The sequence below is a fragment of the Arvicola amphibius genome, chromosome 13, assembly GCF_903992535.2.
Source record: "Arvicola amphibius chromosome 13, mArvAmp1.2, whole genome shotgun sequence".
Lineage (NCBI taxonomy): Eukaryota > Metazoa > Chordata > Mammalia > Rodentia > Cricetidae > Arvicola > Arvicola amphibius.
The window spans coordinates 37,768,565-37,789,102 of record NC_052059.1 but is presented as its reverse complement, the minus strand read 5'-3'; the positions used below and the strand labels follow the sequence as shown (position 1 = coordinate 37,789,102).

Genomic DNA, 20,538 nt, shown 5'->3' with positions numbered 1-20,538 from the left:
AATTAATTTAATCTGGAGGTTTCCATTTTAATAAAATAAGGTTGGAGTTTATGGATTTTGAATTTTGGACATTGGATTTTGGTGCAAAGACTGAAACTACTGCATTATTTAAACAGAAGTGCTGATAAGCTAATATATGAACCAAGTAGAGATGGGAGGAATAGCGAGGCACCGAAGGTCAGTGAGAACTGTATTTAGTTATTAGAAAAAAGAAGCCTGTAAGGTTCTGTTTGCTTGAGCACTGCTGACTTATTTTGGGATACAGAAGGCTTTTCAATTATTAAGAACATATGACACAGGAAAGAAAGATCAATATGTTTATACTCTTAGCTCAATATCTCTACCTTATTGATGGTGAGAGAAAGAAATGAGAGAGCTAATTTCTTTTATCTTTGTTGCCATGGTACAATACAATATCTTCTTATAGGGTAGCAATCCCATTAAGTGCATAAAATATACTGTATATTCATTATACTCTCCTATACCACACCTTTCTGATAGTCATATTTCCAGCAGTGCCACCCTCTGGAACACACACACACACACACACACACACACACACACACACACGGCGCTCATGTGTGACTTTACTGTTGGAAGGTTTTTTTTCGGGATAATTGAGCCCAGTAGCCTTACTTAACCAATGAAGAAATATAGCCTCAAGCAAATAAGGGGCCTAACTAAGGATTAGGTAAAACTCTACAAACAGGAAACAGCAATTATGCAATTTGTAGACTGTTTACTCTGTTCGTTTAATTTGTGGATATTTTTGAGAACCCCTTTTTTATGTGAGACTTTAGGGAGAAAGCAGTCTTCACTGAGCGGTGTTCCTTTGCACTCTTCTGAAATGCATGTGTGCCCTTAGACCGCAGCTGCACGGCACCTGGGGATTGTTCTCAGCTAAGTCTTTGAATATGGCAAAGGTATGAACTTGTTCCTTCCTGGGTCTTCTGCCTGCCAGGGAAGAAGCTGCCAACCATGGAAAGAAACAAAATGGAAGGGAATTGCATAGAGATCTAGGAGCATTCGGTGTAGCAAATCTAGCGACCTTTAAAAAGAATTCAAGGAACGTCTACTTTTATTCCAGCATCAGATCTAAGTTCACTTGGGTAGCCAGAAGTCAGAGTAGACTCTTCTTCCCATCTCCTGTTTTAGCATAGTGGTTGGGAGAAAAAAAAAAAAAGAATGTTTTTGAATGCTTTCAGATATAAAGAGCATTGCTTCTGAAAGAGTGAGCTTCAGTTCTCTGGGGTGTTTGCTTCACAGCCATTGTCATCCCTGGACACCTGCTGTGAGTGACAGCTGATCTCTAGATCACACACAGACAAGTTTGATAGGAAGGCAGGAGGCTGTCAGTGCAAAGAAACTTGATGTTCCGCCATTAATTTTAAGACAGCCTTTTGTATATGGAAATACAATGGTATTAGTGAGGCAGTTGTTGTGTAAGGAAGGGATCATGGGAAGTATGAGAAAATGGGGGAAGATAAGTAGCCTTCATGAAATTCAGTCTTGTAGACAGTGTGCCATCTGCAGCTTCATTTTATCTGGCCTAGCATTTAATATTGTCCACATTACAATCCGAAGGTGATGTCATTTAACCTTGATGGCATAGCTGTCAAGCAGCTAGGCCCAAGTCTGTATCTGAGCTTAGGATTGATCTGTTGTATGTCCCTGATGCCAGTGGCCTTGAATCCTCCGGCTGACATAGAGTGTATCTGTTCATTACCTTTCTTTCTGGGGTGACAAAATGCCAGCAAAGGCAGCTGAATGAGGAAGAGTTTGTTCTGGGCTCGTAGTTTGAGGGTACATTACTCATCTTGGTGGAAAGCCTGTTCTGTTGCCTTGCCAGTTCTGAATTGGAGAAGTCCAGAGGAGTGAAAGCCATAGGACAAATTCTTCTCACATTATGATGGGGCTACGCCATGTAATACCTATAGTGTACTGAAAAAACTATTTGCAGTCAAAAGGCACTTCTTTTTTCTTTTTTTGGTTTTTCGAGACAGGGTTTCTCTGCAGCTTTTTTAGAGCCTGTCCTGGAACTAGCTCTTGTAGACCAGGCTGGCCTCGAACTCACAGAGATCCGCCTGCCTCTGCCTCCCGAGTGCTGGGATTAAAGGCGTGCGCCACCACCGCCCGGCTCAAAAGGCATTTCATATACCTACCCACTGAACATCACAGCTTAGTGATGGTGTTCCTTAGTGGATGGCCCCTGGTGGTCCTCTCAATGGCTGGGAGCCATGATGCTCTTCTGATGCCTGGCGTTGCAAGAGAACATTGGTCCACACATTGCTAGCTCTAGAGGACATCAAAACTGAACATCCAGATGCCACAGTGTGTATAGTTTGGCACCATCATAAGCTGAACCAGCACAAGTCAAGGATCATCTATTTATAAAGCCCAAGCAAACCAGATGAAGCCCAGATCCTCCTCAAAAGATCACGGGTATGGATGCAGTTTCTTTCACCATGGCGCACTGTACAGTTTGTACATTGTCCACCCTTTTGAGTCTATATTTATTTAACAGTACTTGTGGGAAGGAAAAGACAAAAAAGGCAAACAGTGCTTTGGCAAGAGAGTGTGCGGGTTCTACAGGTGCCTCAAAGTGGTCGCTGGTGTTTTCATAGCATCAAGTGTCACACAAACATAATGGGGCATTTAATGTGGGCTGGAACTGTGAAGTGAGGGAGAAGTGGGGTGCTGAGGGAGGTGGTTTGCACTGTCGGGAGTGAAGAGGAGCCAGCATGTCCCTTGTTTGTGGCCACACAGCTCTTTCCATTGCCAGTGGTAGGTGCCATTGCATTTTGAATCCTTTTTTCCCTGACCTCTGAAGTCACTTTGAGATGCCACATGGTAGTGTGTTTGAAGGGACTCTGGCCGGCATGGCTCATATGGCCAGCATGGCTCATATGGCCAGCATGGCTCATATGGCCAGCATGGCTCATGAGTGGCAAGCATGGCTCATAAGGCAAGCATGGGTCTGGCAGGCCCTACCCTTCTCCGCATTCCTGTGGCTTTGCTAAAAACCATTAGAAGCTAGACTTCAAAGTCTGTTCCCTTATTTGATCACTTCCTGTTCCTGAGGCTTACTACCAAGGTCCAGCTATCCAAATAATGAAGTCCAACAATGAAAAGCCCCAATTGGTTCACCTAATTAACCTGCCCAATTAAAATTAAACACCTCATCCTAACACAGAGTTTCCCCTTGCGCTACAATTTTTCTTCTGTGCATGTCTGTCTCCTCTCCATTGAGAAGCAGTCCTCTGTTCCCCTCCCCTCTCCCTCCCCCTCCGGGACAAATGCCTCTTTCCTCTCTCCCTTGTCCCTTCCCCTCACCCCTTTTCCTGTATCTCCCATCTTTTGTCTTATTCCCTAGAGCAAATAAATCTCCTTTGTGCTGAGAACTTGGACTTTTCCTTTCAGCATTGGCTTCCATCTTGGATCCTCCTTGTTGTATCTGCTCTGCTTTCTTCCCATCATTCCTGCTGTGTGCTTGTTTGATCTCCAGGCCTCCCAGCCCTAGCCCATCCCTGACACTGCCTTAGTACCTCCCAAGGCTCGGGATCTTTAGGACAGACAGATCCAGCATGGCTGAGTTAGTTCCAGTTCGCTCTCATCAGCTGCCATTCTTGCGCTGTCTTCGCAAATCCATCACCCCGCTCTGCCAAAAGAGGAAAGGACATTTTCATGCTGGGAGAAGGTAGAGTTGGAAACAGTACGTGCCCAGGCAGTGGAAAACAGTCTCAACGGGGCAGAATATGCAGGGAAATATGACCTGAAGAGAGGCTCTTGGCTTGAAATCCTAGGCAGTTTTAGAGTGACCACCTGTTTCTGTCATGTCAGGGCAAATTCCAGTCCTCATGAAAGCATTTGGTTGAGACAATCAGTGGAGGAGGAGATTGAATGGCTCTCTTAAGATACCAAAGCGCCCTGTGTTTAGCCCTGAAGGACTTTTCTACTCTAAGTCAGAGTGCAACTGCCCAGGCCTATCAAAGGCCTCTGCCCTGGGCTCCCTTCCTGGAGTATTCTCAGGTCAGGTCTTGTGGGACCCAGAGCTGTTGTCCCTCTGTGCGGCTGTGGTTATAATGAGGGTCCTTTGGGAAATTCTGGTGTTAAGCTGTAGAGAGGAAGTGTGCAGATCAGCAGGACCACAAACAGCCCCACAGAGAGGGACAAAATGCATGACTCACAGGGCGGAGGTTGGCACCTCCTCACTGTTTGCCTTTCAGACTCTACAGTGTTATAAGGTGGGCGACCTCGGAACACCTGTCAGTGAGCGATGGGAGCCTTTTCGAGTGGGGAACCCTGATGGCTCCTTGGCCTTGAGAGGGAGAGAGGGGAGGTATGGGTGGAGGGAAGGGGAGGGAAGGGGGAGAAGGAGGGGAGGGAAGAGGGAGGAGGAGCGGAGGGAGGGGGTAGGAGGAGGGAAGGAGATGGAAATTTTTAAATATAAAAAAAAAATAAACCATGAGAAGAAAAAAAAAACTTGCCTATGTGGTATGCAGTTAAGACAGAACCCCCAGAACCCCCCCGTCCCAGGCTCCCCAGGTCTCCCCACAATGTTTGCTCTTTGTAAACCGGATCGGAGTTCTTTCAGGTTAATCTGTTTCCTCTGATTACTCCATTAAATGTTACAGGCCAGACCTGTGAACTTGTTGGCTCTAGTATTGTTTTTTTTTCCTAAAGTTTGTTCAGTGTTTTGTTTGTTGAGACAAAGTCTCTATACATAGCCTCACCTTCCCAGAACTCTACAGAGAACAGGCTGTCCTAGAACTCTACAGAGAACAGGCTGTCCTAGAACTCTACAGAGAACAGGCTGTCCTAGAACTCTACAGAGAACAGGCTGTCCAAGAACTCTACAGAGAACAGGCTGTCCTAGAACTCTACAGAGAACAGGCTGTCCTAGAACTCTCATAGACCCTCTTGCCTCTGTCTCCCAAGTGCTGGGCATTACAGGTGTGTGCCACCATGCCCAGCTTGTGTACGGTGTTTTTGTTTTGTGTGTGTGTGTGTGTGTGTGTGTGTGTATGTGTGCGTGTTTGTACTTGTACATGTGTGGATGTTAGGGGGCAATCTCGGTTGTCTTTCAAGCATTCACCTTTTCTTTTGAGACAGACTCTCTCAGTGGCCAGGAACTCACCAAGCAGACTAGACCAGCTGGCCACTGAACCACCCGGCATCCCATTGTCCTCTGCCAAATTCTGGGATTACAAGTGTCCCCTGCCATGCCAGGCCTTTTTGCTCTGGCTCTGGGGATTTTACTCAGAACAGTGAGTGTTTCACTGACTGTACCATCTCCTCAACCCTATTTTTATTTCTCTTTCTGAGACAGGGTCTTGCCATATAGCCCCGACTGAGCTAGGTCTTTCCATGCGACCAAGCTTGCCTGGAACTTGGACCCATCACCCTTCCTCTGTTTCCACAGTGCATATACAAGAGGAGTATGCTTGGAGTGCGGGCTTATTCCATTCCTTTAGTGTTCTCTGCGAAGATGATTGCAGGAGTTCCAGGTGCCATGTGGACACGATCCCACGAGGCCACTGAGTCTTGGTGTGCGTCCTTCCCATGTGGATGTTCTCTCCGTGCATGCCCCAGGAGGGCACTGCATGGGCATGTGCAGTGGAGGCCTGTTGTTGATAATTTAAGTGTCTATTTGAAAATCTGTGTCACACTGCACCTTAATATTTAATTTTCTCACTGTGAGGCTGGCTTTGGTGCTAATGAGTCTTCCATTTTCTCAGCCACATTTTATGGATTATTTAACTAGCACGGATGACAGGATGCGACAAAGGGAAGGGACAGAGGAAGGCAGCAGCGTTGCTTCATGCTGGAATGTTATCACACCAAGGGCAGTACCTGTGGGGTACCCTGAGAGAAATTCAGAGGTGTGTGGTTTGGGGTGAGGAAGCCCGGGTGACTGGCTGTGAGAGCTTAGTAAGACTTCTTAGTAAGACCCTGAGCCTCCTTGAAGTTCATGGAGAGCATAGCCGTTCTTTATATTTCTTGGAAAAGTGGTGAAATTATTCAAAGTTTACTCTGAATTACAAAATCACTATATCAAAGTTACATGCATTTACATGTGATCACACACATATATGCATATATAGTCACATACATATATGTGTATTATGTCCAGCCACCAGGGATGTGTGCTGGTTAGTTTTCTGCCACACAAGCTAGGGCCATCTGGGAAGATGGAACTTTAATCAGAAAATGCCTTCATCACACTGGTCTGTAGGTAAACCTGTGGAATAGTTTCCTGATTAATGATCAGTGTGGGAGTGGCCATCCCACCGTGGGGCAGTGCTACTCCTGAGCAGGCGGGTGGTCCTGTGGTATCTAATAAAGCAGCCCAGCAAAAGATGGAGAGAGGAAGGCAGTAAGCAGCATCTTTCATGTTCTCTGCTTCAGTCCCTGCCTCCAGGCTCCTGCTGGATCTCACGAGCACGCTCCTTTCCATGCTAGACTGTGATGATGACCTGTAAGCCAAACAGACCCTTTCTTCGCCGAGTTGTTTCCGTCCAGAATTTAGCACAGCAACAGAAAGACTAGAACGAGAGGAGAGAAAGCAAACAAAAGGAGTTCTCAGATCCATTTCCTCTCCACATCAACATCCGCCCTCACAGGGCATGTTGACACACCATGTCACCCGCCAGTGGCTTATGTGAGTGTCCCTTCTTGAGGCTACACATTCAGGAAGTTTGGACACAACAATGACATTCATTTACTACTATGCTGTCATACACAGTGGTTCCTGCGCCAATGTGCTCTGTATTCTGCCTATTCATCCGTCCTTTCCCACACTCCCTGGCAACCGTTACTGTCACATAGGTTATGTGGTCTTTTGTCCTTGGCTTCTTTTTCTTATAAATATAAATTCAAAGCTCCTCCATGTCTTTACTTATAAATATAAATTCAAAGCTCCTCCATGTCTTTAAATGAGCTTAAGAATTCTGCTGTGGTCCCCCAACCCCCAGCTTGAGTTTAAAGTTACACTGTGTTTGACAAACACCTCTGATAATATCTCTGTTGTATTTTCTTCATGTCACTTGTTGCCCTCTGATGTCTTCATCTTCCCTTTATCTGTCCTTCTCACTAGAACGTCATAGCGGGAATGGAGTTCCGGTCTGTCTGGGGTCCTGGCCTTCTAACAGTAGCTGGACCAGTGCCTCTGCCTAGTAGGTGTGCAGCAAATGTTGTAAGGTTTGCATGCAGGGTGACCTCAACGTTAATTCCCTTCAGCTCTAGCCTTCTCTCCTCCTTGCTTTTAAAGGTAACAAACGCTTTCATTCACCTGGCTCCAGATTTCCAGATTTTGTTGAGAGGATGAAGCAGAAAATCGTGTTAAGTCTCCAAGGCTGGGAATTATTTCTTGTTCACCTTTGGCTTCTGAAGCTCCGTGGGTTGTCTTCTGAATTTAATAGGCCCCAGGTGAAAGGCAGTTTGAAGCTTCGGTGGGAACTCGTCACATGGCAAGAGAGAACGCAGGCAATAGAAAATGATTAAGGGAGAATAGCAGAAAAGTATGTTCTAACATTTATTGAGTCACACATTGTATTCCGAGCGGTGTATAACATAAAATGTGAATTAGGGGCAAATCTTATATAAAATGAGTGAGCACACACAGCACACAGCACTACAGGGATGAAGGTCTTTCTTTAGACATTTGACTCATTTACCAAACTGTAGTGTGATCAAAATATAGGCTAGTTCCAGGGAGCAATAATACAGTCACTGTTTGTGGCTCAGTGGTGCCCTCGGGGGGCACAGAGAGGCCTGCAATTTCATTATTGGTTTTGTAAGTAACTTTCTTTAAGGCTAACAGACTTTCTGGGAAGGCCAAACCAAGTGAAGCTGAGTTAATGTTCTCATTAAAATGTTAAAGAGGCCTTATTCATGAACGACTGAGGCTGGACTTGCTTCTTCCTTGTAAACTATGAAAATATGTGGTGATCTCTTTACAGAGGGTTCCCCTAGGCCCTCTGTCACCAAAAGCTTTGCTTAAACAGGGCTTGGCCACTTCTGGCAATGGAGTCCCTGATCCCCTGCAGTGTGTCTTCCAGGAAGAGCTGGTGATGGATTACTCCCCGATCAGTTTGCTTTCTTCCTCCAGAACCTGCTCGATTGGGATGTGTCTCAAAGGCATCTGAAGATGCTTGAAATGCTGGTGAAACCAACCAGTCACTGCTGACTTCTGGATGACACAGTCCCCTCGTCCCTCTTCCCCTCTTGGTCCTCCCTCAGCATCCCGTTTGTAAACAGTCCTAGGATGTTGTAGGTGGTGGATGCCAAGCGCAATGATGATTTTATTTCTGGGTCCCCCCCACATCTCCCCCCACACCCCACGACTAAACATGAGTCTTCATTGGCCAGAGCTACTTGAGAGGGATGAAGCAGGAGTAGCATTGGCACCAAGCCTATAGTGCTTCACAGGCTTGTAGGTGATGGAGAACTCACCCAGGTACTGGCCAGTCCTCTCTGGTTTTCCACCTGGCCAAAGGTCAGGTACACACCTACCGTGCTGAGTGATCATGTCCCCCGGGTGGACCTTCACCATCTTTGGCTTCTCCATGGGTGGCCTCTCCTTCTTGGCCTTTCTCAAGTGCTTGAGTAGCAACTGCTGCTTCCACTGCAGGCCAAGGTTCAGGTGCTGCCTCTGGTGTGTGCTGTACAAGTGCATCAGGGGCTCACAGGTCGAATCTAGCATCCAGATCCAGGTCCACGCTGGGGTAGGTGAACTTGTGAAAAGTTCCGCTTCTTTTTCTGCTCCACTTCAGCCATCTTGGTGGCTGCTCTTGGGAACATTTTTTATAATGATATTTGGATAAGACTGAAATTGTGGAATGGTGGTCTTCATACAAGCAGGAAATCATATCACTGGAAGACTCAAAATTAAATTTAAGGAGAATCAGTTAAGACATTCTACCTTGACTCTAAATCCATGTTATTAGAAAGCCTTGCTTGTTTCATGGTAGCAAATGCAGTCTCGTGGTTTGCACTTGCGATAGTGAGAGAGCAGTGTAAAGAACCCATAGGAGGAGAGAAGTCTAGCCTGTGTTCATGGCCAATATTCACCAAACAAAAGACACTCATAAAAAGAAAGACATACAAGCTTTTTAAAAGTTCTTATGGGATAGTGGAGACCTCATACAATAATGACCTCAAACAGTTGTTAAGCTGGTAGGTTTTGTTGTTGCCTAAGAAGTGGGTAGTGTGGACAAATAGGTTTTGGGCAAAAGAGTATGATCTATTAGTAGTGAATGGAAGGAGGTCTACTAAGGACTTCGGGCCTTCTTGGTACCCCCATATCCTTGGCTCTTTGAATTATGTGTAGAGGCTTTACCTCTCATGTGAGGGTCTTATGATCTGCTTCTAGAGGTCAGAATTTTTTTTTTACCCAAGTCCTACTGACCAGATTAAGACAAGAAGGGCAGCAGAGGTGACAGAGACCTTCCTGCTTCTGCTGTTTCTCAAGCACAGTGCCACCATCTGTGGGAGAATAGCCCTCAACACTGTTAGTCGTAAGTAAAACTGATAGGTTTGAATACTTTCTCCTTCCCAGACCAGATCCATGTTGAAATATGTGTGTCCTTGGAGCTGCCAAAGCATTTCCTTCTAAAGAATGAATCCTTGTCCAAGTGAGTACTTGACATTTGTAAACTGTTTCCAGGGAGAGCCAGAGATGTTGGGAGTTACCCCAAATGCTACTGAAAGATGGCTGACTCTGTAGGTTTCTGAATGCCTTTGATGGGGGTGTGACGCCTTCAGCCCAGCGATGATATGGTTGTTAGCGGTAAAAAGAACCTCTAGTAATTTCTGTGGAACACTGGTGCTATATAATGAAATACATGCTTTTAATTACAAAGCAATTTAGAGTAACATGTAACAAACTTCCAGGCTCGTTCTTTCACTCTTGGTTGATTGATAGTAGTGTCTTGCAGTCACCCGGAAACTTCTTACCTGGCCTCTGCATTCAGAAGGTGACTTCCCACAGTTTATCCTGCATGACTCAACAATCTATATCTCCTTCTCATTGTAGCCAAAGTAGGAATCTGGTAGTAGTTGTGGTCTGTGGAGCAAGTGCATTGTGGGGAAATTCTTAGTTGCCTGGAAAATTCCTGTGTATGGTGTTCATTAGTGTGAATTAGTATTTTCCTCAGCTAGGCTCTCTAAAATTTATACTGACTAGTGCGTTAGTTGGTTAGTCACTCAGTCATTTCTCCATCATATATTTAGGATATATATGTATATTTATTATATGTAATATGTATATTATGTAGTATATGTATATACTTATGTACATAATTCACATACATACTTACATACATGCACTGTGCCAGGTACTGTGTCCAGGTACCGGGACACAAAAGATCAGCAAACTGGATTTTGTATGAGTTTTACTGATACTTCACAGCTTGACTATAAAAGATTGTGCTACTTAAAGAAAACCAAAATTGCTTTTCCGCAATTTAAAGACTACATGTGAGATTGCCATATTGCAGCCTAAGAAGCTATAGCGTTCTTCCTAAGTGCATTTGATATGAGAAGTGGTACCAGGCATTTCTGTATTATATATAGTCTTCATATATTTATTAAACTGTACCTTGTGAGGCTTCCTGATGGGAGAGTAAAGGAGGTTTCTTTTGTGCTGTATTGTGTCTTTGTCCAGAACCGCTTGGTAAGCTCTTGCTGGAGCCATTGCACTGCCTTGTATGCAGACGGGATGTGCTTCCCTCATCCCAGGGGGATGTGGGAGTCCGTACAAAGAGGGATGAGACTAAAGCCAGGATCGCTTTCATGGTGCACTTAGGCAAAACTAGGGAGCATGTGAAACCCTTCACATAGTATATGTCCCCTTAGTATATTGTGCTTTTAAGCACAATAGCTGAATATTCCAGGTTTGTCCTATATTTTTAAATGCTTAGAGAATGCTAGGTTATTGCATTTTTTAAGTCTCCCTGCCCTGGCTGTTGACCTGGCACAGGTTAGGAGGATGTGTGAAGTCCTAGTATTATGTCGGTGTAATGGAGGAGTCCAGCACTTCACTTCCCCTGTCGTTGCTAAGTTCTGTGCTTGGCTGGGCTGGCTGCGTGCTAACAACAGCTACTTAGATCTGTGAAAGGCAAGAGGGCATAGAAGAAGAGAAGCAAAATGTGGGCATAGGAGGGGAAAAAGAGACAGTGGAAAGTGGCACAGGATATTTGATGTTCCTTCTTTCTCTCCCTTCCCTATTCACAGAAAGGACCAGGTAACACGGCAGGTCAATTGAAAAGGGAAAGAAGATCCAGGTAGGGATAGGAGAGCAGCTGGAGGTGGCGAGGGAACCAGTGAAGCCACAAGAATAAGTGAGGGAAGAAGGAGAGATGAGAATCATTTAAATGTAGGAAAGAGATGGGCACAGAGAGGGGGTTAGTGCATGCTTTGGTCATACCGAGAGCCCTCAATTGCTCCCAGTGGTGCTTCTACGAAAGAGCCATGTCCCTTGTGGAGGACATTTTCCTGACTTTTGTATTAACTTTAATGCGATTCCCTTTGTGGTTCCTGTATAACTGGCTGAGGTTTCATTGACACTCTGTGTGATCAAATGGCAAGCATAGAGACACAGTTCTGTTATCCCTCGCTGGGTGCCACAGACTTCTGAGTCGGCGCTTTCTGCATTTGATGTTTGCCATTCCTCCTTGACTACAGGTAGTAGAGTTAAAAGGGGGGGAAGCACACCTCTGGGCTACCATGGTTATGGCTCATGCGTACAGATATTCAAAAAGAAGCCAAAAGAAAAAGAGAAAGTCACAGTCCAGTATTTTCTTGAAGTAAGGTAGTTGACTCTTTCATTTCTGGTTTGGTTACATGCCCTGACACCACCGTGCACCGTACCTTCTGGAAACTCTAGTTTTTGTTACAGGATTCACTGTAGCATGTCTTCCAGACAGCTGGTGCTGAGCAAGGCTCTTTCCAAGTGGGCATGCACACCCAAGTGCCCTCCTTCCTGTTAGAGCAAATCTACCATTTTATAACTTGTTTTTCCTCTTCGGACTCTTTGGATGACATTGGCTATAACTTAAGAGCTTTTGGATCTTGCTTCACATTTAGTCTATGTGTCCTGGAACAGGAAGGGGGTTTAGTCAGCAGTGAAGGATTTTGGAGGGGTCAGGAGGCCGTTTGTTCTCAGATTCATACACCTGTAATGAAATTGTGGGCTTCAGATCTGGGACACTCCATATTGTGGTTCTAGGAACCACAGGCACAGTGTTTGGGGTACTTTAAAATCAGGCTTCTCAGGCTTCTGTGTGCATGGGACCAACTGAAGACCCCATGAAAATGCAGATTCTGGTGCTGTGCACCTCGCTATGGACCCTCAGTCCAGCCTGATGTTCCTGAGTACAGACGATGCTTCAAAAAAGAGGGCTCTGACATCCTTCCTAGAAAACTCAGTCATAGTCTATGAAAATATCTAGGTGTATTTTGCAGTTTGCAGTACAACAGATTTTCTTAGGAAAAAAATGCACAAACCACTAATTCATCTCCAGTTGGAAATTTACAAGAAAAATTAGCTCATCTGCTTCCACAGTGTTAGGCACTAGTGAGGCTCTGGCTCTAACACCAGCCGTGGTGTAGCAAACTTTAATGATGAGGGCTTCTTTAAAGCAGAAATATTCTGTAAAAGATTGACGGCTTAAAGGCTCTTTATGGTGAGCAGTTATTGATTGTTCCCAAGTTAGCATGGTGCAGAGCCCTTCTGCAAGGGCATTCAGTTGGAATGGGCTGGGCATAGAAAGGGCGATGTTCAGCTCAAGCTCCACCAAGTGAAACCTTGCATCTGCTTACACGTGTTCAGGCGGCCCAGCTATTGATGTTTGGAGTTTCTTCTAACAAGATGGCCTTTGTTTTACAGGTCCTTGACAGCTGGCGTAGCCATGTACTGATAATACGCGGAGGAGAGAGAACTCACGGTCCTAAGGTAAGGGAGTGGCGTGTGGGGCACAAGTGGCAAGCAGGACTAATGTCAGGGTGTCACTGTGTGGGAACCGACTTCCCATCATCATGTGGCTTGACGTCATTCTCTTAGGCGAATGTTGCCCAGGGCTGCCTGTGCTTCAGGGGCTCTGTGGTATAAAGCCACCCTGAAGTGACTTGCTCATGGGGAACATCTGCAGGGCCTTTGGAAATCATCCGTGTTGAAACACAGCCAGAGGAGGTCATGTCCCAATTTCTAAAGTCAAGTGGAATTATGGCTGTTCCTCCCTTTTATCAGAAACCTCTCTTTTCCACGTTAATGTAAATATGTAAATACTGAAGACTTCGAATTAAGTCTTTTCTTTTTCTTCTTATCTTACGTTGTCCTAAGTCCCCTCCCTCCTTTTCTTATTAAAATTCATGTCTCACCACTCTGATTTGCCCAAACAGGTCACTAAGATTAGTTTTCCATTAAGCCTTGCTGCTTACTTTTCTGTCTAGCCATCTATCCAGAGGACTAAAGGTCCCCACTAGAGAGAAACCGTCTCTTTCTCATATGGCCTCTGTAAATCTGACATGGATGTAGCCATTTGGTTAACTGAACAAAGATACCAGTAGAGATGGCCCCGTCAGGAGTTCTCTTTGCCACGGTAATTTTGTTACTGGGTTTATTTCTTTGGTGACTTAATCTGTATCATTGTCCCATAGTCCTAGAAGCTATGTGTCCATGGTCAGGGTTCCTTTTTGGTGTTGCGAGGAAGAGTAGGTTCCAGCTCGAGGTTCTGTTGTCTCAGGCATTCCTTGACTTATAGGTGACATCTTCCCCCCAGTTTTCCTACCATATTCCTTCTATGCCTGCCTACCTCAGTGTCATAGGACACTGCGGAGTTTCTAATCATCTAGTCTTAGCTTCGTCATCCTTATGAACCCCATTTCTAAAGCATGTTACATTTACATGCACAGGAAGCTGGTGCCTCTGCATCTGTTAGAGGGTCGTAATTTAACTGCAGTACTGTCCAAGCGGCATGTCTCTCGGTATTCCCCCCAACAAGTCTACCACCACCTTGCTGCTGCTTACTGTCTACTGAATGAAAGAAAGACCACTTTGATCGTGGCCAGATTGAGTTAGGAGAAGCAAAGTGCACTTCCCAGAGGTGTGCAGGCTTCATACCACCCTTACCTACAGTGAACACCTCCGTGCGGTATAGTCTAGGTTAAACAACGCTGTAAACAGAGAGATTGCCTCTTTCGAAAGTTCTGTAGAAAGCGAATTTAAAAAGACAGACCCAGCTCCTGGGTGAATGGTCCTTGCTTCTCCGCTGGTGTACAGGCCCAACCACCAATTTGCATACTGCCCCCATCAGAACCTCACGATATCTCTGCAGCCAGTTCAGCGCCTTTAAATCATAGCCGGGCTGCTCCTCCTCCCCAGCTGCATCGTTCTGCACGTATTAAGTTTAATGTTCTGTTTCCTAGCTTTAATTCATAAATGCTATCCTGGAATGGATCTGCCCTCACAGCGTCTTCTCCCATTTCTCTGCTTCTCTAGCTCAGATTATTAGAAGATACCCCTGTAGCATTCGGATTGGGTGTTGGTAAGACATTAGGACACTGATCCTCAGGTAGAACTTAATGGCTCTGTTTATTCTGTGGAGATGTTTATTTGTGAAATTTTTACTTCCTCTTAACTCAGTGCTTTCGGTCCAAGTCTGCTGTTGCAGAAAAAAAAAAAATATTAGCTAAAGGAACTAAGAGGAAGCCTCCTGCCGAGAAGCATAAGGGGCTGCAGGCAGAATTTTCTGCCTGGAATGAGCAGACTGGTTAGGAAACCTGAGAATTCTACTGTGCCCAAGATGAGCAGTGTGTGGAGCTGTTTTAAGGTGGTAGGGCAGGGTCCAGATGTGGAGCTGTTTTAAGGTGATAGAGCAGGGTCCAGATGTGGAGTTTTTTTTAAGGTGGTAGGGTAGGGTCTAGATAGGGAACTGTTTTAAGATGGTAGGGCAGGGTCTAGATAGGGAACTGTTATAAGGTGGTAGAACAGGGTCTAGATATGGAGGGTCAGAGCCAGGCTCTGGCTTCCTAAAAGTCTACCCTGCAGGCCCATTGGAATCACTCACATGCAGACATTCCCAGTCCACAGGAGTTTCTGTGTTCCTCAGAATGATGCTGTGTCTGTTCCATGGCCAAGTGGGTGACATTGGCTCTGACTGTACTGGATTTATAAGCTGGAGACGGGTAGTACAATGCAAAATAGAAATAAAACTTCATGTTAGCCTTTTTCCCACTGATGTTTGTCCTTTGAAAATTGGCAAAATCATATAGCAGTTGCTTATGACACATGTGATGTGTGCAGGCCCGGTCCACCAAATGATGTGGATGCATGCCCAGCTTTGTCTTGATGCCTCCACAGCTGCTTTTCTTTTTGACTCTGGCCTCCACTGCCGTTGATTTAAGCGCTTCTGTAGCTTCCCACGTTCACATCCCTCGTTTGGTTTGCTAAGGATGGCTATAGGGCTGCTTTAAACCAAAAGCAGTTCAGTTGCTTTAGCCACGCAAAGATCACATCAGGACGATGGTGGGGTTGCCCTCTCTGGCCGCAGGTAGAGCCCAGAGAGCAAGCAGTCACACGCTCATTATTAAAGTCGCCAAACTGTATGGCCAATGACTGACTGCTCTGTGCACTGCTGTTGCGGTAATGCTCTAATCATTCTTGTTTTAATAACCAAGTCATTTGTGTGGACCTTATACTCCTCTGTTGTAGAAATAACCCAGAAACAAAGCCACAAGCCCCTCTAGCATTTAAACCTTAGTTTTCTTTGTTGCCTAGCCTTTTCTTTGCTATCATTCTGCATTCCTCAATTTCACTGATCAAATATTTGAGAACTTGGACGTAGGGTTTCCATGGGATGCTAATATTTGTTGTTAGCTCTGATTTTAAACCCTGCAAGTCATTTTTGTGTTCACTTAGTCAGTGATTAACATGGTAGAGTTTTGTGTGTGTGTTTTTTTAAACACCTGTTAAAGGTTATTGGTGGCGCACACCTTTAATTCCAGTACTCCGGAGGCAGAGACAGGTGGGTCTCTGTGAGTTTGAGGCCAGTCTGGTCTACAAAGCGAGTTCCAGGGCAGCCAGAGATACACAGAGAATCCCTGTCTTGAAAACAAAAAAAGTTATTTATAGTGTTTAGAAAATATACTAAAGTATATTAATTTCAACAAGTTCTTTGCTTGGGGATATTGGGGATAGGGTCTCACTATGTGGCCCTGCTTTCACTTGCTGTAGGACATACTGGTCTTAAACTCAGATCTGTGTGCTTTGGCTCCCCACTTCTGGGATTAAAAGCATGTGCCACTAGGCCTGGCACAATCGTATTTTGAGTCAAGCTTTTATCAAACCTTCTTAGAACATTGCTTTTTTATCTTTCTTCACACAAGTTGGAATGGGAACCTAAGTGTCCGATTTCTTTGGGTTCATCTTTCTCCCATGGCAATCTCATTGTTTCATTTAAAATCTATGAGTTCAGTGATCCTGAGCTGGAAAGTAAAGGTAATGAAGACGAGCAGAGGGCTTCTGGCAGGGAGCTCAACAAGTGTGGCCTTCTCCCTCTGTTGGTGTTTCTTGCATATGGTTAGTATAGGCTTTGTCCAGTTCCTATAGTTTGTGCTTTTTAACCCTACCATTGCTTCTCCTTCACCTCCTCCTCCTCCTATTTTCCTCCACTCCTCCTCCTCTCCTTTTCTCCTCCTTTTCTAGGTTTTTCTCACTTCCCCTTTCACTTGCTCATTTATGCATTGCCTTTCTGTCTTGTACCAAAAATTGCTCTGGGAGAAAATGTTGAACATATTATTATTCAGACGAAGATGAACAGCCATGCAAAAGCTACTGGTGTAATTCAGCCATATACTTTACATGTCTTCCAAACAGGAAGCAGGGCAGTAAAATTGCCTGGAGGGAGTTAGGGAATGTTTTTATGGCGATCGTAAAGGAGTGGAGATTGGGAGAATAGAAAAGATGCTGCCATGTGGATGAGCATCATGGAATAAGAAGCATTCCATAGGAGAGGAGATGGATCTGCAGGGAGCTGGGTGTGCTGTGGGCTGCATGTTGATAGGATGCCCCAGAGCTTACCGTGGAAAGAGGGAGTGAGAATGGATGAGGCTCTCTATGGGAAGGTGGAAATCAGATCTCGCTGGTTCCTTTACACACAGCGGAGTCTGCCTTTCTGTCTCGTGATGCTCACATCCGTTGCTGTCTATGCATCCTGCACACTGCCAGGAGACTGACAGTTCATAAGGGCATGCATCTTCTTTCCTTATGACTCTCAAGTCACTGCTTCCAAAGAACAGCCAGGCTCCTCTCACTGTCCCTCACTCCATGAAGTCACATGCTCAGTGAGGCTTGTCCATTTTGTTTCTCATACACCATTTCCTACTTTTGTCTCTCTGCTTCCATTTTCAAGACCCCCTGTCCTTAAAGACTACCTGTCATTTGTATTTCTTATGGAAACTTTACTCCTGATTGATTTTTTTTTACCCCTTCTAAGCTCCAGGGTAAATTTCAATGACTTCTCCATCAAAATCTTCATATGCTTCTTTGAGTCACAAGCTCTTTTTACAAATGCTCAGTAAGAAACCCACGCATTGAAGTGAAGGGCAGGATATCGTTCATGTAGCCTGTCTATGTCAAAAGAGCAGCCTCTTGCATGTAGCCGACACCGCGCTGTCGCCTGTCCAGAGAACGGAGCAAAACAGGATTCCTGTAATTTGGGAGGCTCTTCCTATAATCGATCAGTTGTCACAGGAAGGTGCAGTGGTTAATATGCTCTCCATATGCAGCTCTCGCATGGAAGAACAACTGTCGGCGGAGGGAGAAGACTGCACTGAACAAAAGGCAGACCTAGTGCAGAAAGGATTTCAGGTTTAAGTGGAAATCAGATGAGCGGCCCTAAGGTTTCGACATGGGAAGGGGACACTCAGCCATTAAGCCGCACGAGATTGTTTCTGTCACTGAGTAACAAATGGCCCAACAGGTAAAAAGCACCCATATTACATTAAAATTATTATATGAAATGACCTCTGGAAAACTTGATTCAATTTAAGTCTTCTCAGTTACAGGTCTGGAGACAATCACACATTCAAAAATGTATTTATGAAACTGTGTCGCCACTGAGCTCAAAAGACCATAATCCTATTACTTGAGATTTTGAAAAGGGTAAACATGAGTAACTGCAAAGAGATATTGATTACAGAAGTAATATGAACAGGAATAATGGAATTAAAGTAATTGAGGCAATATTGGGCCTAATGGACCTTGTTCCCATAGTGCCTTTCTTCTGCTTTTGCATCCAGTTGGCTCTGCAGTCGATTGGACTGTGTGCATCGAGAAAAGACATGATGGGAGAATGAACGTTGCTGTCTATAAAAAAATCAATCTGTTGTTCTTAAGGAAGAGCATCAGTCAGTCTGTGGAATCAATTAACTGGGTTTTTCTGCATTAGTTTATAACATAATGAAACAAACGATAAGACAGAACTCTATGCCTTAAACATAGTAGATCTCAGTAGACGTTTCTTGAATTGGTGGAAGGCTAACGGGTTCAGTTTTAAAGCGAATGGGTGCAAGTCCCTTTGTTAGTACGCATCCCTCCATGTTCTGTTGACTTGACAGCCCTTATCCGCAGCACTGTAAAGGCAGACTGTTCAATTCCATTGATTCTTGCTCTGAGATCAATTCTCCCCCATTTCTCCTGTCAACAGGCCAGGCCAGCTTTGGGGACCTTGTATCTCCGGGTCATTCAGTGTCCTACGTGATGTTTTGGAAATCCTGACTGTCATAATTAATCTTGCACTGAAAGATTTTACATTTGGAAATACCACTTTAAGGACAAAACTCCCTATTTAGGAACATCAGTGCTGTCTCCTTGCGGGCCAGGCTCTGGACTTGTGCTCATTAAGATTCCTGCCTCTCCTTCCATTTAACCTCCACCAGTTCCTACCCCCATGGGAGTAACAGATTTGTTCTTCCATTGTTATCACTGCAATGTGGCTGTGTCTGTTGTTCTACTGAAAACCCTTCTATAGACGTCCATGCACACATCCATACTTAACATAAATGTAATTAAAGCCCATTCTCATTTAGGCAACAGTGAGGTTTTTGTTTGTTTGTCTGTTTTATCAACGCTGTTAGAAAGAAGACCGTTTTAGTGGGCTGAGTGCTGCTGGGGCCGGGAGAACTGCAGGTGCACAATACAGAAGTTTTTCTTTCTTTCTTTTTTACTGTAATAATTTCAGTAACCATGGCATTTTCAATCTCCATAAGTGCATAACTTTAAAACATCACTCAAGTCTGAGGTTTTCTGTCTCCTTTCATAAGATTGTATTGTACTAAAGTATTTACAAAACATTTCAACATCTTGATGATCCACCTTGGTGAGGGGTGGAGAATCTTCAGACACCCAAAGCAGCTGTGTTTTGTGCAGAAGGGTTTTTCTTTCTTATGTCAAGAGCCCCGATGTATATATCCCTCAATCAATTAATCATACTCTGGTGTACAAGGTGCAGCCTCTGCAGAGGAATGTCTGGAAGCCCAAGTTTTCAAAACTGAATTGAAACCCTTCTTTCCTCCTTTGCATTGGCTCTTGCATCCCACTGCCTTGTCTGATGGGGTTTGCTGTGCACTGGCTCCTCCAACCCACTGCCTTCTCTTATGGGGTTTGCTGTGCACTGGCTCCTCCAACCCATTGCCTTCTCTTATGGAGTTTGCTGTGCACTGGCTCCTCCAACCCACTGTCTTGTCTGATGGAGTTTGCTCTGCATGTCCTCCTTTATGCCAATCATCAATGCAGAGCACTCTTTTCTCTTTGAGGATATGTTCTTATTTCCCTCAATGCACAGTGCATTGTTAGGGCAATGGGATGGACCGTTACATAAGACCATGCAGTTACCAAACTGAGTTTTACCTAAATGCCTCCATCTGTTACTCCTAAACAGTGGATCTTGTCTCTTCTGCTGTAAACAAATTGAGTAATCTCAGTGTTAAAGGATTCTCAATGCCAAAGGCTAAACACCGACTCAGAGATTTAAGGTTAAAAATAAATATGGATGAGACCCAAGATTATGACAAATAAAACAACAGTAAATCTATAGATAGCGAACTTCATCTTTTAATAAAAGTCAGCTGAGAAGTTGAAATTAAAGAGAAACGTAGCCTGCACTTTATGGCTTCACCAAGGCCTTCCCGCTCTCACTGTCCCGTCCTCTGAGGGAAGTCGGCAGGAACACAGAGCGTGTGACCCAGGGAGTCTGCTCTTGTGCCTTCTTTTGGGCTCTTTTCCTTCTGTTGGTTTGTTTTGTCTTATTCTGATGTGTGTTTTTTTATAATTTTATTTTATTATTTATTCCTTAGAAGCCTGTTTGTTTTCTAGTGATAGAAGGGGGATGGATCCGGATGGGAGGGGAGGTGGGTACGATCAGGAAGGTGAAACCATAATCAAGATATATTATGTCGGCGAAAAATCTGTTTTCAATAAAAGGAAAAAAAATAAAAATTGACCCCCCCCAAAGATGATTAAATATGTTATTTCTGACC

At 44.6% G+C, this 20,538-nt stretch overlaps 1 protein-coding gene and 1 pseudogene across 1 annotated transcript in view; one reads left to right on the top strand and one right to left on the bottom strand.

Moving 5' to 3' along the window:
* Positions 1 to 20,538, top strand: part of Enox1 (ecto-NOX disulfide-thiol exchanger 1) — a 551,532-nt gene that overhangs the window by 109,128 nt on the left and 421,866 nt on the right. The window contains exon 2 of the mRNA XM_038310117.1: positions 12,890 to 12,955. The gene's annotated coding sequence lies outside the window, so the exon portion shown is untranslated. The remainder of the gene's footprint in view (positions 1 to 12,889; positions 12,956 to 20,538) is intronic.
* On the bottom strand, positions 8,360 to 8,778 carry LOC119799792 (annotated as a pseudogene).